Below are 13,285 nucleotides of genomic sequence, written 5' to 3'. Positions count from 1 at the left end.
TGTTTAATTTCATAACCTGATTGCTGGGTACCTGCCGTTCATTGTGTTATTAGTCACATGGGTTATGTCCAAAATATTTTATTTTACAAGATCTGATATCCGAAGAGAACCTAAGAGGTGTGTTTATCCAGGATTCCTCTGCAGTCAGAGAATCATATTGGAGGCTCTATTTCTTCACTTGATTTGTCTTCAAGTTGCAGGTAAATTGTTGTCGTTTCGATAAGAATCTTCCAGTTAGAGCCAATGACTGGAGTTCCTTGGGCAAGAGGGCCATGATTGCCAGTGAGGCATCTGGATCCTTTTATTCCTGTTTGGTTTTCAGTTTGCCTTATTGCTAACGCTACAACAGCCCATATTTCCCTGCCCGGTTGAAGAGTGTGGGATGCGAGTAAGGGCTGAGTGGTGTGGGAGAAACCTTTCTCTGGGGCCTCGTGGCTGGCAAGGGAGGTGGGGCTGACCCTCTTCGAAATTGAGCCTGTGAAGTCTTCCATGTCTGAGAGCCTCGCCCCATCTTTGCGCAGTGCAGAAGCCTGCAACTTGGCCCTTGCCTCAACTGGCACTATTCCGCACTCTTTCCTTATCAAAGCTCACCGGTTCAGGGTCCCAGCCCATTGGTGTCTTGCTCTCTACCAGGTTACCTGGTGAACCGACCCTGTCTAAGAATCCTTGTGAGGACACTTTCCGAAGGTGCGGCCCCATAGGAAGTGGGGCAGACAGACATGTGACGTGGGCGTCGTCTCGCCTCCTCCACCAGGGTGGCCCTGAGGTTGAGGTTTACATTGAGCCTGTCAGCTGGAGTGCCAGGCAGGTTGGGTGCGAGCAGGGGACGGTGGGGAGAGGTGCATTGAGAGGGGCCCTTCTGCTTACAAGGGCTGCCCCCAGGCCCACTGCCCATCCACCCCTTCTCACCCCGCTGCCAATAGCAGTAATCTGTCCTCTGCCACCCCTCGCATTTTTGTTATCAGTGAGCATCAAATCTGGCAAAATGGCAGGAAAAGTGCTTGCATTGGGGCTTTTCAGCAAAACTCAATTAAAGTGGGAATTGGACTTGAAAATGAGCTGTTTTGCTCACTCCTGTACTCAGAACATTCCCTTCTTTCCTGCACATGTTGGACACTTCCAGAGGGTCGCCCCATCCTGGGATGCAAATGGAAGTTAGTGAGAGAAGCCATGGGACTGGTCAACAGGTGCTGACACCTATACCCTGTCACAGACACTCCCATGACAGGTGGGGGGGGGGTGCTGTGAGTTTTATCTTTTTTTAAAAAATTTTTAATGTTTATTTATTTTTGAGAGAGAGAGAGACAGAGAGAGACAGAGACAGAGACAGAGCATAAGTGTGGGAGGGGCAGAGAGAGGGAGACACAGAATCCAAAGCAGGCTCCAGGCTCCGAGCTGTCAGCACAGAGCCCGATGCGGGGCTCAAACTGTGAGATCGTGACCTGAGCCAAAGTCAGACGCTTAACTGACTGAGCCACCCAGGTACCCCAGTTTCATCTTTTTTTTAATTATTATTTTATTTTATGTGAGTTCCATCTTTCAGTGGGGAAACTGTGGCAAGTACCCATTAAGCACATTTCCCCAGGCAGCACAGCAGGTCAAGGGCAGAGCTGAAAGAAAAATCCTAATATCTTTGGTTCCCCAGCACAACCTCCATGCTGCCTTGAGAAATTTCTGTCCTGATCCCCTAGGATTCCAACCCTACCGAAAGCTCAGCTTCCTCTTGTCCTCTGAGCAAGGCAGGTGTAGACTCAGCTCTACTCCAGAGTCTGCCCCCCAAAAGCACAGAGTGGTTCTCCCAGTGGTGAGTGCCATCTAGCACCGCTAGTGCTCAGCCCGGACGCTTCTGTGGACAGAGCCACCCCCTTCCCTCTAAGCTGTCCCAGGTGGCCACTGTCTCCCCACTGGGGACTTTGCAGAGCTCTACTGGAGATCACCTTCTCTGAAGCTGGACAGCGCCAGAGACCCAGCGGCAGCTGTGGCTTCCCTAACTCCTCCTCCAGACTTCCACTGTCACAGCAACCCCAGGTGGTATCATTGCTCCTGTTTTACTCTTAAGTATGCTGAAGCTCAGGGAAGCGGCGTGGGGGGGGGGGGTCACACAGCCACACAGCATGGGGATTCCAAAACCCATGCCTGTCAGTCCTAGAGGCCCTGAACAGCGCTGCCACTCTGTTCCAGCTGGCAGGGCTTCAGGGACTGCCCCCTTCCCCGGGGACTTGGCTCATATTCTATGCAGCTTCTCTCGTCCCTGTCAAGGCAGCCTCCTGGATATCAAAGTTCTGTCCCTTCCACACATCCCAACACCTCCCAGGGCCCTGCAGACAAGGTTTCTTAAAGTTCCTTCTGTTATAATCTCCACTTGGAATGCAGGAAAAGAAAGCAGGTGTCCACCTGTGTATGGGGGAGTTTTATTTATTATTAGAATTTTGTCTCCCTGGAAAAAGAGAAGTCATGTGATTGTGTTTAGGGTTAGCTAATGAATACACTTTGATTTGAAATGTGCAATGAGGGTGGCTGGGTGGCTCAGTCATTAAGCTTCTGACTTTGGCTCAGGTCATGATCTCACAGTTGGTGAGTTTGAGCCCCACATCAGGTGAGCACAAGCCCCGCACTGGGTGAGCTCATGCCATGCATTGGGTGAGCCTCGCTTTGGGTGAGCTCAAGCCCTGCATCCGGTAAAACCATGAGCCCTGGGTGAGCCCCACTTTTCTCTCTGTTTCTTTCTCTGTCTCTGTCTCTCTCTCTTTCTACCCCTTGTGGGATTCTCTCCCTCTCTGCCCCTCACTTACTTGTGCCCTCTCTCTCTCTAAAAAAAAAAACAAAAAATGAAATGTGCAGTGAATCACAGTTAATTGTGTGTTGGTCATTGAGATCTGGCCCAAAGAACACTTTTCATTCCTTGGGTATTACCAAGGAGGCCTTCCTAAGTATGGGAACATAGCTGCTTTGGTGTTGATTGGATTTCCTGCCTCTCTGGGTCTTAGGAAGAAATAAGACAGTGAGAACTGATTTAGGTGAATTGTTTTAGGCAGCAAGTAACCAAATATCTGACCAAAGTGGTTTTAGTTATAGGGGTTTTATCAGGTCACACAACCAGAGGTCCATATGAGACCTAGGGCAGGTCCATATGAGACCCAGGCTTTTCCTGTCTGTCCATCTGCCTGGCAGCCATGCTGGCCTTAATATTACAAGATGGCTGCCCAGCTCGCAGGTGGCCAGGCAGGGGGGGGGGCATTCAGGAGGAATATATTCCCCAGTGCCCCACCCCTGGCAGGTTTCCTTGTGGTCTCATTGGCCAGAGCAGGGTTACATGCCCAGCCCTAGACCAATCACTGGCAAGACAGAGTGGGATTACCACAATAGATCTCATCCCCTGGGGTTTGGCACAGTCCCACCCAAAATAGAAGGGAGAAGAAGGCAATAGCTGCTGGGGAGCCGTGAACAGCAGGGTGACCTCAAGAAGGTAGCCAGCAGAACTGGTCTTGAAATTATAGCCTGGGAACTGCCACGTGGGGCTGGAGACCAGGGGGTGGGGGTGGAAACAGGTCTGGTTTCAGCAGGGTCTGACACCTTCAATGTGTTATAGCCTCCCTGTTCAGATGATGCTCTGAGGTCCAACCTTAGTCCTGACTCTCCACAAGACAGGAGAGGTGGGGACCCTTACAGAGGAGCCAGATTTCGTGCAGGTGAAATGTCACCTCGCTGGAGTGCTGTTGTGGTGAAGAGTGTGGGCTGTGGAGCCATGTGGATTGAGTGTGAGTGGGCTGTGCAATCCTGGGCAGGTTACTTCATTTCTCAGTGCCTGAGTTTCCCCATCTGGAAATGGGAGCGATAGGATTTACCTTTTGCAGACCCAGGAGGACAGCACCCTGGCTTAAAATCTCTGCTTCTTGTTGCAGAGCCTGTGGTATGTGGTGTCCCTTTGCAGAACCCCTTGGCAAGCATTTTCCCAGAGTGAGTCACCTCTTCTCAGAGCACTGCGAGACAGGTTCGTGCAGCCCTCCTCTTGCATGAAACCTTCTTGGATTGCCTCTGGTGGTGGGCCTGATGCCTCCCTGATGATCTAGATGTGGTCCCTGTGGCTCTCTTCCCTTTCTTCCTCATCTCTTAGTCCTGCCTCTCACTTGGTGATCTCTGAGAAAAGCTCACATTTGCACAATCATGTACAGTTGTAGTAAACATGTGCATGTGCATTCTTACTTTCAATCCCCACAACAACCCTATGACCCAGGAATAAGTTTATACAAGAAAGCAAAGCCTGAAGAAATTAAGCACCTAGCTCATGGGGTGGGCTTAGAGCCAGGTGGAAATCGAATTCAAGCCCTCTGAGTCCCGCAATAGCTGTAAAAACAATAAGTTACACTTAGGTACAATTCACTGTAGGCGAAGCACTGTTCCATTATCTCATTAAATCCTCACAGCTAATGTAGGAGGTAGGTTGCTATTATTGGTTCCATTTTATGGTTAAGAAAACTGAGGCACAGTGAGGTTAAGTGAGCGTCCCAGGTTGTCACAGCTTGTTGGCTCTGGAGCCAGGATTCAAACCCAGGCCATCTGATGCCAGACATCATGGGCATAACCACCATGCTACACTCCAAACCTGGTGAACCTACCATTCCAACTTATGGGGGACTCTGTTTCTCCATCACCAACCATTTAATCCCTAAAGCCGGGAACAAAAGTCTCCCTGCCCTAGGCTGCGTGTTGTGAGTTATTCACTACCAGTTGGCTCACATTCCAGGCCTCCCAGGACTTATCTCTTAACCCCACAGTCCACTTCCATTCAGATCTTTGATGCATTCAGTGATGTATTCTTGTACAAAAGACATGGGCAAGAATATAATCGATGTGACCCAGATGTCAGTATGCCATGCGGCCAAGAAACCCATTCCTGAAGTCCCAATGTTACCCCAACTCAGATCGGGGGGCCTCGGAAGGACACCATCATCATCGTCAGAAACACTCAAGAGCTCCTTACCACCCTTAGCTTGGCCTAAGAGGACCCTCATGGCTTCCACCTTGACCTCAGTCCAGAGAGCTTCAGCCCTGCCCCAATGACTTGACCAGTGGTCTCTGCTTACCCAAACCCAGGAATCGGGTGTGTTGAGGCTGTGCCCAGTCTACCTGGCAGGGCAGGGAGACCCCTGCCACCCCACATGGGGGACGAGGGGGTGACAGAGACCTTGAAGAAGGTCTGGTCATAGCAGGGTCTGATACCTTTGACATGGAATTGCCACCCTGTTCGGAAGACTCTCTGAAGTCCAACTGTGCTCCCGAAATAGGAAAGGTGGGGACACTTGCAAAGGAACTCCAGGGAGGGGAGGCAGTGGTGGCGAGGCCACCTGACACTTCCCTCTGTCTTTGCCTAGCCTCTGGACCTGCTCCAGATCACCTCTCCTGGCGTGTGCTTTCCCTCGCTCCTCGCTCTCAGAGCTGGACACGCACAGGAAGTCCGAGCCAGTGTCCACTCTTCAAGGTCAGCCTGAAGGGCAAGTTGAGCCCTGGGAGGCTGGCGGGGTCTCTCCCGGCATCCCTCCCCCTCCAACTTCTTCCTGAGCGGCCGGGTTTTGGCTGGCGCCTTCCCTCACCAGCCTTTCAGCTTGTTGAGAAGAATGAGCTGCTTGAAGGACACTTTACAACTCCATAAATAATCAGGATGTGGAGCACACAGGATGGGAGTCCACACTCTCCGAGTGGGTGGAGGCGGCTGGGCGCTGGCTCTGATTCTCATCCCAGGGCCCATTGCCCCAGCACCTTTTCCTCCACGGAGCTGCTTGTAGCTCACCGGGAGGGGGGGTGGTGGTTGTCAGCACCTCCTCCCACCCCTGGCTGATTTTCCTCCTGGAGGAGTGGAGGCCAGTGAACAGCAGAGCGCTTGCTGCCCAATGAGAGCCAGAGGTCCAGGCCGAGTGGGGAAGCAGCCACTTTAGAGAGTTTTTCTGCAGACGCAGAGAGGGATGCCCAGGAATCGATCCCTTCTGAAGATGAATCACAGTGAGATGCACAAAGAAAACCCCTTTGGTCTGAAAAGGCAGATAATGTTCCTGACAGGGCCTCTACTCTGTGTCAATTTGTTGTGATTGGTGGGAGGAAGCCGGGGGTGTCAGGAAGGAGAGGGTGCTACAGAGAGCTGGACGGCACCAGAGATGCATGTGGAAAGAGAGACACCGAGGCTGTGATAGGGAGACAGAGAGAGCCGGAGAAGCAGAAAACAGAAAAAACGGGACAGCTGTTAGGAGATTCAGAATGGAGGGCAGAGGTGTTTTCTTAGATTTTTGGTGAGGAGGGTGGGGGTTACTGGGCGCTGGGAGACTCTCAAATGTTTAGCCGGCATTCAGGTCACATTAGGCTCGTGTTCATTGCTAACATTTAACTCAAACCATTGGTCAGCTCCCAGTTACCAGTGATAGCATGTAGCTTCTCCATGGGTCCAAGGGGGTCGCCCTGCTATTACAGATATTTGTGTGGGTCGGGGAGAGACAGGGGCAGGCAGAGAAAGAGATTCATGTTGCATCTGAGGGCCAGCCAAAGTTTGATTTATCTTTTCCTTTAGAATTAGCAATGCTTGCCTATCTTGTTCAGGTAATTAAGAGGTAACTGTGGGGAACTCATGGAATGTCTGCCTATCCTCGATGTAAGACAAAATCAGGCTTTTTCTAATTATAATCTTAGAGCTGGAGAATCTCAGAATGTGGTTCAGCAGGGTTGGGCAGAAACCCCACGTCTTCCAGCTCAGCCCTTCCATTGCATGGATGGAAGGACGGAGGCACAGAGAGCCACGGGTGCCCTCTGCTTCCACCTGCTCGGGTGAGCAGACAAAAGTGCCCATGGCCCTCCAGGGACAGAGGCAGAGCATCCCCATGGCAGGGCTTTGTCAATTCCAAATCCTCCTCTCTTCTGCCTCCCGCTGACTGGTGCTAATGTTTTTTATTTCTAGCCCCTCCCAGACCCTGCAGGGTGTCTGAGGAGCGGACCCCAGAGACCGATGAAGAAAAGCATCCATCTTTAACATTTATACAAACTGTCTTCTCCTTGGTGCTTTTGGAAGTGTCCCATCAGACTTGGGGAAAGGGTGGAAGAAATACATTGAGAGGCCAGCTTGTGAGGCAGGTCCTCTGGAGACCCGGGAAGGTAGAGTGGCTATTTCTGTGACCATGTCAGGAAGCCCATGGCCCCTGCAGTGCTGGTTCTTAACCATGGGCAATTTTAGTGATGCCTGGAGACGTTCCTGGATGTCACACTGGGAGGTGCTATAGGCATCTAGTGGGTAGGGAAGAGTGATGTTAAATGCCCCACAATGTAGGATCAGCCTCTGCAACAAAGAATGCTTCTACCCTAAACGTCCCCTCTGTCTCTCTCTGCTCATTTGACAGCATGACCTTTCCAAAAAGAGGAGACTCATTTTTTAGTGGTGCACCAGGAGCTGACTTGCCTGCCAGAACCCCAGACTAGTTCTCCAAGGTCATTTGTAGGAGACATGTTCACTAACCAGGGTGGCTTTCTGTGAGGATCTTCCCTTTGTCCTGAGCACAGGAGGGAGGAGGGAGAGAGGTCAACCCAGTGTCCTGTCCTCTTATCTTCTTTCCTTGTCATCCTTACCTTTTATGGTCTTACCCTCATCCTCCTCCTTATCCATGTTCCTCTGTTCCAGCTCCTTCTGGTCTAGGTCCTGGCCAGGTGTCCTCTGATTTTCCTGATGCCTCTCCTGCCCAAAGCTAAATATTGTGCAGAACAAAGCAAAAGGTGTCATCTTATCTCCTTGGAACTTGTAGGCAATTGCCACCAGCCTCACACCCTACAGATTGGTGTATTGTGTCCAGGTGTTGAGATCCTGCAGAAATCAGCCCATGGCCCAGGGTCCCCAGCACATCCCCCCGGCTCCAGAGCATAACCCCAGGGTGGCCTCATCGCACTGACCTTTCCCTGACCACTCCACCTGTTGACAGGTAAGGGACTCAAGCAACTGCTTAAGGATGCTGCTAGAACAGAGGCCATAAACATGAGACATGTGGATCTACGGCTGTACTATTTACTGGCGTGTGTGACTCGGGCAGCTAAAGTGCGACCATTTGTCACATGGAGTGGCAACGGGATGGCCAGACTGGAACATTTTTTTCCTCCATCTTTGTGAATACAAAGCCTTTTCCACCCCAGGTGAGCTTGGGTAGAGAAGCTGGAAGGATTGGGATTCACACAGCTTAGACCCAGACACGCATTTTTGCTCATTTTTTATTCTGATCGGGGTTATTTGATTCTAGAAAGGTGGCATGTGGGAGTAAAAAGAGTACCAAGAGGAGGGAAGTGGGGAGGAGGCACTTCCCAGGAGTGCCAGTCAATAAAGAGTATCTTTATTGATACTCTTTATTGTACCACTCTCTCTTCTGCCCGCTCTTCCTTCCTCCATTTGGGGTATACAACCCTTTCCCCACCACCTGTCTTGCTCCAAGTCCCACTTTTGGAGCCTCAACTCTGTGTGTGTGTGTGTGTGTGTGTGTGTGTGTGTGTGTGTGTGTGTGTATGTGTGTAGAAGCAAAGAGCTTCCTGGAAGATAAATGGACTTTCTCCCTGAGACATGCCTGTGTGTGCAAAACTCACCCTTTCCACGAGGGCTTTGAGGAGGGTAATGGGGATAATGAAATGAAATTAAATGGAACTCAATGCAGCTACATTACAGCATGCAAATGCCATATCAGCTTCCACAATGCTTTCATGTTTAACCACCAGAACATCCTGTGAGGTATCTGAATTACAAATGAAGAAACTGAGGCTCAGAGGAGACAAGCTATTTGCCTGGAGATCCACCACTAATGAGTGACAGAGTGGGTCCAGAGGCCACTTCTTGTGACTGCAAAGCAGAAGCTCTTTCCATCACATGAGGAGTTGGCAAGAGCAGAGGGCTAGGTGTGCCCAAGCATCCAGAACAAGAGAGGCTCTGTGAGTGGACAGGAACGAGCTTCCATTCAGAGAGCCCAGGCCAACGGCTAGAGAAGAGAGGGAGAGAGCAGGACAGTTTATGAGGGTGGAGGGACAGGGATAGTTGTGGGGAACAGGCATGAGGAGTATAGGGGCTTCAGGGACAAAGTGTGCAGGCCTAAGGGGGCTATGGGGTGAAGCATCCTAGAGAGATGAGGGGGCAGGGAGATGACCCCATATGCTCCCTCTGAGGGCCTCGCTCCCTCTGTCCATGCCTCCTTTTCTTGGCATTTTCCCCTCCCAGAGCTGATTCTTGGCACCGCCACCCCCTCTGTACACACTTTAGGAGGCTTTCTGGGGTGCTGGGAAAGTCACAGGAGGCATGAAAACACCTGGTCCAAGACTCTGCAGAGCCCACTCTCTCCTGTCACTCACTCCTGCTCCTCTGCCCCTCTGGACACCAACCCCCTGTGGTGTGACCACAGGAAACCTTATCTATACAGACAATGAATGATATGGGTCATCTGGTCAACCCGGAGTACACAGCAAAGGAAACAGACCGAGAGAAGGCATGTGGCTTGCCTGAGGACAGATGCTGGTGAAGAGCTGGCAGGTGGTGGCATACTGGTCTCCTGAGCCAGGCCAGACCCTTCCCCCACAAATGCAAGGGCTGGGGACGGCACTGGCACCACCAAGGCACAGCCTTCAGGACCTCAGCCTGAAGCACTGCCTGCATCTCCCAGAGTCGGTCCCCACGTTCTGTCTCCAGGGGCTACCCCCTCCCTTGCTTACTGTTTAATGTTTTTAAAGCACATCTCAGTTCAATGCTTTTGCTACAGTAAATATCTAATAATCGCTCAGACTCTATTACTTGCCTCACAAAATAGTGCCTGGAAATGGTGCTTATTTAATTTTGTGCTGAGAGAGAAAGACTCAGAAAAGGCCTGCAAAACACCTGTGTCATCTCAAGTGCGGTTGACTATTTGTGGTCCAGAGAGGAGAGATAGCCCTTGGACCAGCACCTGGAGCTGACGCTCATTCTAGCTCTGTGGATATTGGTGCTCTTATTAACTTGATTCAGCCAACCTTGCCCTTCACAAAAGCGGCTGAGATAATGTGTGTTAGACACACACACACACACACACACACACACACATACACGGAGAAGAACTTAAACATTTATGATTAAAGCAAATCTCTGAGTACAAATATAAAAGTGTATATGCCACAAGTCACTTTGCTGGTGTGTGTGTATGTGTGTTCAATCATGAGAGTGTTGTCCATGTTTTTAATTGTCACAACCAGCTGGTAGTCCCAAAAATGGTTCCCGCAAAAGAGCACAGCTGGAATGACGGGTCATATCCATCACAGTGACTTTACCATTTGCTCTTCTATTCACTGTCTCTGTTGACTCAACCTGGATATTATCATGTCCATTTTACAGACGAGTATCCTGTGAGCTCAGGGAGCTCCGAGTATGAACTGAAGCCCAAACACAGAGAAGTTTTGGAACCTGAGTTCCTGACTCTGTGGGGACACCGGATTCAGAAATGTTAGCAGTGGCATCGGATTTAAATTCTGCAGGACACTGGGGAGGGAATGATCTTGCCTGATTCACAATTTTCTCATCTGCCAAATGGGGATTGAAGCATTGACCTGTCCGTGTCATAGGTTGTTGTGAAGCACGAATGATCGGTGTAAGAGTTATGCTAAGTGACAGGTGTAAAGGTTCTACATCATGCCTCATCTGTCGCAGACACCTGCAAGTGTTTGCTTCCGTTCTTATCAGCAGATCCGGTTTCCATCCCCTGTCTGTAGTCCCAGCTGTGGGAGAGCCCCTTCTCCTTGCTCTGGGTCAACTCTGGGCTCACTTTATCAGCAGTCCTAAAACCATTTGGTCACAGGACCTCTTTGCACTGTTGCATGCTATTGAGGACTCCAAAGAGCTTTCACTTATGTGAGTTCCTTCTACTTTTATCAACTGAGAAATTTAACAAATATCTATTATTTTTAAATAGTAATAATAAACCCATCACTAGTTAACATAAATTGTATTTTATGAAAAGTAGCTGTATTTTACAAAATAAGTTTGTAAAGAGAGTGACCTTGTACATTTTTGGAAATCTCTTTAGTGTCTGCCTTATTTGAAGACAGCTGGATTCTCATGTCTGTTTCTGTATGCAGTGTGTTGTGAGGTCACATGTCATGCAGCCTCTGGAACACGCTACTGCACATTCATGAGAGAACAAGAGTGAAAAAGGCAAGTCACATCTCAGTTTGATCATAAAAAACAATTGTGACCTTATAGTTTCCCAGAGGTCCTGGACCACACTTTGAGAACCCCTGCATTAGCTGAACATTGAACTCTCTCCCTGCTCAGGCAGGCTGTGCTTCTCTACACTTCTGTGACTATCTCTGAAAAATTAAAATTGACTAAGACAAAAACAAGCAGTCGACTTCCTCAAATTTCTCTCCTGGGACACGTGCTCATAGACCTAATATTGACAACTAGGGTTTGGTGATTTTTAGCTGAGCCATCAATTGTTGTCAGCTTCTCAGATGGCATCAACCATTGGTCTCAGACTGAGGCTGTTAATTGATTGATACTGTATGCTTTGTCTTGGATGATGCACTCCAGCATAAGAAACAGAAAACCAAGCTCAAAATGATGTCAACCATAAGTGAATGCATTATCTCATACAATGAGGAGTCCCAAGGTTAGGAAGTTTCAGAGGATCAACAATAATCATCAGTGACCCAGGTTCTTTCCACCTTTTTTCTCCGTAGGCTGATTGTATCAGTCTAGTGTCTCATGTTCACAAGATGGCTGCAGCAGTCCCCACCATCACAGGCAGACACAATAAGATCATCATCATCATCATCATCATCATCAGAAAAATCATTGTTTCCTTTGGGTTTCTTTGTAGTAGTGAAAAACATTTCCCCCAATCCACTTCCCTTCCAATGTTATTGTTCAAAATGGAGTCAGAGGCTGTGTTCATTTCCTAAGGCTGCTGGAACAAAGTACCACAACCTGGGTGGCTTCGAAACGTATTGTCTCACGGTTCTGGAGTCTTGGAAGTCCAAAATCAAGGTTTCAGCACAGCCCACTCCTCTGAAACCTGTAGGGGAAGAAGGATCCTTCCTTGCTCTTCCAGCTCCTGTGGCCCCAGCCCTTCCTGGACTTGTGTGGCATCTCTCCAATCTTTACATGGCCCTCTCCCTGTCTCTCACACTGCCTTCCCTCTGCACATTACATGTCTGTGTCCAAATTTACCTCTTGTTATAAGGACACATCACATTGGATTAGGACCCACCTTAAGGACCTCAACTTAATCATTTGCAAAGACCCTATTTCCAGACAAGGTCACATTCACGAGTACAGGGTGTTAGGATTTCAACGTATCTTTTGAGAGAGACACAATTCAGCTCATAACACCTTTTTCTTAAATCACTGGCAAGGGGAATGAAGTCATTGCAGTTGGCTTCCAGTGACCCTCAACCAAGACATAACAGCTTCACTCAGGGACGTTGGGGCACGTAGGAGAGTTTTTAGAAGTCCTTACATCTGGGACCCCTCTGAACACACAGTCCCTGGGGGCAGAAATGCTATTCTTCCTGTAATTGGAACGCCAATAGTGCCCCACTGAGCAACACTCCAGACTAATCAAGGACATAGGGCACCTGCCCTGCACATGGAGCCTCTGGGAGTAGGGCAAATATGGGAACAAAAGCTCTGCCAGAGACACAAAGAAGGGAACAGATTCGGGAAGGCCATTAACAAGGCCTGCTGACTGTTGCACTGATTTCATGGTGTGTCCTTCCAAAGGCCTCTGACCCAGACCCAGAGCATTGGGTAAAGCAACAATTATCTTCCTCTATTCCTCTTGATGGTGGTGAGGGAGAATAGCAGGAATAATTTTCTTTATTGGTCTGAAATGCCTCCCTCCTCTTCCCCACCATGCCCACACCCACCCTGTACCCTCAGTGTTGGTAATGTAGCTGGAGGGGGCAGAGGGCGGGGAGATTGAAGGAAAGAAAAACATCACACATAGCTTCAAAACATAGGCACTATTACTTTCTTTTTTATTTTATTTTATTTTTAAGATATTTTGCTATGTGTGGTTTGCTTACCAAATTGACATCCTGCTTGTATTCAAAACCAGGCCTACTACTTTTAGGAAAGCAATACCTACTGTTCTAATGATGAAATTGAAGGGATGCAAAGAAATATAAATAACAATTAGCCAGACCTAATTCCCCAGTGACAACTACTGTTATGCTGCTGGATATGTTCTAGTTTTCTTTTTCCTCCCTAAGCATTCTCAAATAAAATATTTGAGATTATACTACTATATACACAGATTTT

General features: G+C 49.1%; 1 long non-coding RNA gene across 6 annotated transcripts in view; it reads left to right on the top strand.

Moving 5' to 3' along the window:
- Nucleotides 1–8,410, top strand: part of LOC123385360 — a 30,037-nt gene extending 21,627 nt beyond the window's left edge. For 4 of the 6 annotated variants that reach the window (XR_006597750.1, XR_006597745.1, XR_006597747.1 and 1 more), the window contains 2 exons: nucleotides 91–200; nucleotides 3,903–8,410. This is a non-coding gene — a long non-coding RNA (uncharacterized LOC123385360). The remainder of the gene's footprint in view (nucleotides 1–90; nucleotides 201–3,902) is intronic. The other 2 variants (XR_006597749.1, XR_006597748.1) reach the window with 2 other exon arrangements.
- The last annotated feature ends 4,875 nt before the right edge of the window (nucleotides 8,411–13,285 follow it).

This window comes from Felis catus, chromosome B2 (genome assembly GCF_018350175.1).
Source record: "Felis catus isolate Fca126 chromosome B2, F.catus_Fca126_mat1.0, whole genome shotgun sequence".
NCBI classification, from domain to species: Eukaryota; Metazoa; Chordata; class Mammalia; order Carnivora; family Felidae; genus Felis; species Felis catus.
Note: the sequence above shows the minus strand (reverse complement) of the source record. Positions and strands in the feature narration are given on the sequence as shown.